The 4529-nt window shown below is 50.7% G+C and overlaps 1 long non-coding RNA gene across 1 annotated transcript in view; it reads left to right on the top strand.

Annotated features, from left to right (window-relative positions):
* The first annotated feature begins 1323 nt into the window (after positions 1–1323).
* LOC106017884 (uncharacterized) overlaps positions 1324–4529 on the top strand; it is a 466435-nt gene continuing 463229 nt past the window's right edge. The window contains exon 1 of the long non-coding RNA XR_011811640.1: positions 1324–1343. This is a non-coding gene — a long non-coding RNA (uncharacterized lncRNA). The remainder of the gene's footprint in view (positions 1344–4529) is intronic.

Genomic DNA, 4529 nt, shown 5'->3' with positions numbered 1-4529 from the left:
CCCGCCGTCCTCGCGCCGCCCTCTAACCCACCGGAAGTGATCATGCCTGCCGGCCGCGCGTGGCGGGAGCGGGAGGGGGCGGGGCGGGGCCGCGGCTCCCTCAGGCCGTCCCCGGGGGGCGGGGCGGCGGCGCTGTGGGGCGGGTGGGGCCCTGCGGGGCTCCTGCAGTGCCCGGCCTTGGACGCGGCCGCGCGAGCTGAGCTGAGCTGAGCTGCCGCCTGTGCTCGCGGGACCGCCCGGCGGGCGGCGGATGTGGGATGCCCCGCGTTCTGTGGGGGCTGCGGCGGTGGCGGAGCGCTGCGGAGGGAGTTCCGCTGGGTTTCAAACTGCCAGCGCGTCTCTGGGGGATGCTGGCTCGGGGAGTGCTCGTGAAACTGCTCTGGGGAGCGCGGGGCGCCGTGTGGGACGGCCTGTCAGGGCGGCACGCTCCTGTTCGCGCCCAAGCGAGCGTGTGAGCTCGGATACCACAGCTCTTTCCTATCCCTTTGTTTTAACTATTACCGTGTTCCTGACTTAGTATTTTACAATAGGAATAAATGATACCACGTAGAACAGCTGGATATTACTTTGTATAGCTACATTGCCGTCGTATTAGGTTCCAATTAGCAGCTATAGAATCAAAGTTCATTAATTCCTTTGGAATGGAAAAATAACTCAGTAGTTACCAAAAAATCATAGAATATCCCGAGTTGGAAGGGACCCATGAGGATCACAGAATCACAGAATTTCTAGGTTGGAAGACCTCAAGATCATTGAGTCCAACCTCTGACCTAACACTAACAGTCTCCACTAAACCATATCCCTAAGCTCTACATCTAAACGTCCTTTAAAGACTTCCAGGGATGGTGACTCCACCACCTCCCTGGGCAGCCCATTCCAATGCCTCACAACCCCTTCGGTAAAGAAGTTCTTCCTAACATCCAACCTAAAACTCCCCTGGCGCAACTTTAGCCCATTCCCCCTCGTCCTGTCACCAGGCACATGGGAGAACAGGCTGTCCTGGTTTCAGTTAGCACAGAATTAATTTTCTTCCTAGTAGCTGGTGGAATGCTGTGTTTTGGCTTAGGATGAGAAGAGTGCTGATAACACCCCGATGCTTTAATTGTTGCAGAGCAGTGCTTATACCAAGCCAAGGACATCTCAGCCTTTTGCTCTGTCCTGCCAACGGACAGGCTGGGGGTGCAGTAAGAGCTGGGAGGGGACAGACCCAGGACAGGTGACCCAAACTAGCCAAAGGGGTATTCCATACCATCTGGGGTCATGCTAAACAATATATAGGGGTGGCTAACCGGGGGAAGGGGGCCGAACTGCTCGGGGTTAGGCTGGGCATCGGTCAGCGAGTGGTGAGCAATTGCATTGTGCATCACTTGTTTGTACATATTATTATTATTTCCCTATTATCACCATATTATTATTATTGTTATTATTGTTATTATTATTTTGTTATTATTATTTTCCTGTCTTATTAAACTGTCTTTATCTCAACTCACGGGCTTCACTTTCCATTTCTCTCCCCCGTCCCAGAGAGGGAGGGGGGAGGGTGAGCGAACGGCTGCGTGGTGTTTAGCTGCCAGCCGGGTTAAACCACGACAGTCTCCGGGCCCTGGTTTCAGATCATTAGACTTTCTCACTGGCCATATGGGACTATTGAAAGGTGAATGGGTCTTGCTGATCACTCCTTGGCTCTCCAATTGACGAATTAATTTATGGATGGGGATCGGGGAGTCTCGGTTAGTGCGATATTGCCGCCGGTGCACAGTTGTGTTTCAGGGTACTGGGTATCCAGAGAACAATTTGCCACTAAAGACTGAGGCAAAGAAGGCAATAAGCACCTCCGCCTTTTCCTCATCTTTTGTAACAAGGTTTCCCCCCACATCCAGTAAAGGATGGAGATTCTCCTTAGTCCTCCGTTTTGCGTTGATGTATTTGTAAAAATATTTTTTGTTGTCTTTAATGGCAGTAGCCAGATTGAGCTCCAGATGAATATCTAGATCATCAAGTCCAACTCCTGGCACTGCACAGGTCTACCCAAAAGTTTAGACCATGTGCCTAAGTGCACAGTCCAATCGTTTTTTAAATTCAGACAGGCTTGGTGCAGTGACTGATTCACTGGGAAGCCTGTTACAGCGTGCAACCACCCTCTCGGTGAAGAACCTCTTCCTGATGTCCAGCCTAAACTTCCCCTGCCTCAGCTTAACACCGTTCCCGTGGGTCCTATCACTGGTGTTTACAGAGAATAGGTCACCTGCCTCTCCACTCCCCCTCGCGAGGAAGTTGTAGACTGCGATGAAGTCTCCCCTCAGCCTCCTCTTCTCCAGGCTGAACAGGCCCAGTGCCCTCAGCCGCTCCTCATACGTCTTCCCCTCTAGGCCCTTCAACATCTTCATCACCCTCCTCTGGACACTCTCCAACAGTTTAACGTCCTTCTTGTGCTGTGGTGCCCAGAACTGCACACAGTATTTGAGGTGAGGCCAGACCAGCACAGAGCAGAGCGGGACAATCACCTCCCTCGACCGACTAGCAATGCCGTGCTTGATGCACCCCAGGATACGGTTGGCCCTCCTGGCTGCCAGGGCACACTGCTGGCTCACATTCAACTTGCTGTCAACCACAATCCCCAGATCACTCTCTGTGGGGCTGCTCTCCAGTGTCTCGCCATCCAGTCTGTATGAAAAGCCAGGGTTGCCCTGTCCCAGGTGCAGGACCCGGCACTAGCTTTTGTTAAACTTCATGTGGTTGGTGATCGCCCAGCTCTCCAATCTGTCCAGATCTCTCTGCAAGGCCTTTCCACCCTCATCCGAGTCCACAACTCCTCCAAGTTTGGTGTCATCGGCAAATTTGCTCAAAACACCTTCTAGTCCTACGTCCAAATCATTTATAAAAACATTGAAGAGGACTGGCCCTAAGATGGAGCCTTGAGGGACCCTACTGGTGACCATCCGCCAGCCAGATGTGGCCCCATTTACCACAACCCTTTGAGCCCTGCCTGTCAGCCAATTGCTCACCCATTGTATGATGTTTTTGTTAAGTTGTATGGTGGACATTTTGTCCAGTAGGATCCTATGGGAAACCGTGTCAAAAGCTTTGCTGAAGTCCAAAAAAATCACATCAGCTGGTTTCCCTTGGTCCACCATACGGGTGATCTTATCATAAAAGGAAATCAAATTTGTTAGTAAGGATCTACCCCTCATGAACCCATGTTGGCTGGGACCAATGACTGCATTGTCCCCCAGGTGCGCTTCAGTAACTTCAAGGATCATCTTCTCCATAATTTCACCAGGCACTGACGTGAGACTGACAGGCCTGTAATTGCTGGGGTCTTCTTTCTTACCCTTCTTGAAAATTGGCATTTGCCAGCTTCCAATCTACTGGGACCTCTCCAGATTCCCAGGACTGTTGAAAAATAATTGAGAGGTTCCGCGATGATGTCAGCCAGCTCTTTAAGCAGCCTGGGATGAATCCCATTCGGACCCATGGACTTGTATGGATCCATGTGGAGTAGCAAATCCCACACACGTTCAGGGTCGGTTGGGAGTTTGTCATTCCCACTGCCATGGTCCTCCAGCTCATGGCACCCTGGGTCCCGAAGCCCATCATCAGTGTTGAAGACAGAGGCAAAAAAGGCATTAAATGTCTCTGCTTTGCCTATGTCATTGTCTGTGAGACCTTCCGCATCAATATTGGACCTATGTTTTCTTTGGTTCTCCTTTTTCTTATCACATATCTAAAAAAAACTTTTTTATCGTCTCCCACAGACATGGCCAGCTTCAACTCTAGTTGGGCTTTGCCCACACAAATTTTCTTCCTACAAACACAAACAGCATCCCGGTATTCCTTCCTTGTTGCCTGACCCTTCTACCAGCAGCCATACACTTTCTTTTTTCACCTAAGCTCCAGTAGAAGATGCCTGGTCAGCCAGGCCGGCCTTCTGCCCCACCTGCCTGCCTTCTGATATTTTGGAATTGCCTGATCTTGTGCTTTTAGGAGGCAGTGCTTACAGATTGAACAGCACTGATGGACGCCAATGCCTTCAAAAGCAGCTTCCCAGGGGACCTTGCTGACTAGTTCCCTGAGCAGCCTGAAGTCTGCTTTCCCCATATCCAGGGCTGGAGTTTTGGTGGCAGTTTTCCTTCTGTTGCCATAAGTTCTAAAATCAACCACTTCATGGTCACTATGACTAAGATGGCTGCCAATTGCCATGTCTCCCACAAGACCCTCTCTGTTCTCCAGCAACAGGCCTAAGACAGCACCTTTCCTAGTTGGCTCCCTTAGCACCTGCACCAAGTTATCATCTAGGCGCTTTGTGAACCTCCTGGACTTGCACCTGTGGTGATCCCAGTTGACGTCTGGGTTATTATAAACGATGACCTTTTGTCTTCTTTATGCCTGTGATAACATTTCCGTTGCTCTAAAATGAAATTGGGCTGTTGTCTGTCTGTGTGTACGTCTGTATGCTTTTACAGCAGTCAGCTGCATAAAGAGCAAAACCATTTGCGTCTGCTCCTCACAGAGATAAAGAAAGATATTTT

The sequence above is a fragment of the Anas platyrhynchos genome, chromosome 10 (genome assembly GCF_047663525.1).
Source record: "Anas platyrhynchos isolate ZD024472 breed Pekin duck chromosome 10, IASCAAS_PekinDuck_T2T, whole genome shotgun sequence".
NCBI lineage: Eukaryota > Metazoa > Chordata > Aves > Anseriformes > Anatidae > Anas > Anas platyrhynchos.
The sequence above is the reverse complement of the archived record's forward strand: the minus strand, read 5'-3'. Positions and strand labels throughout refer to the sequence as shown.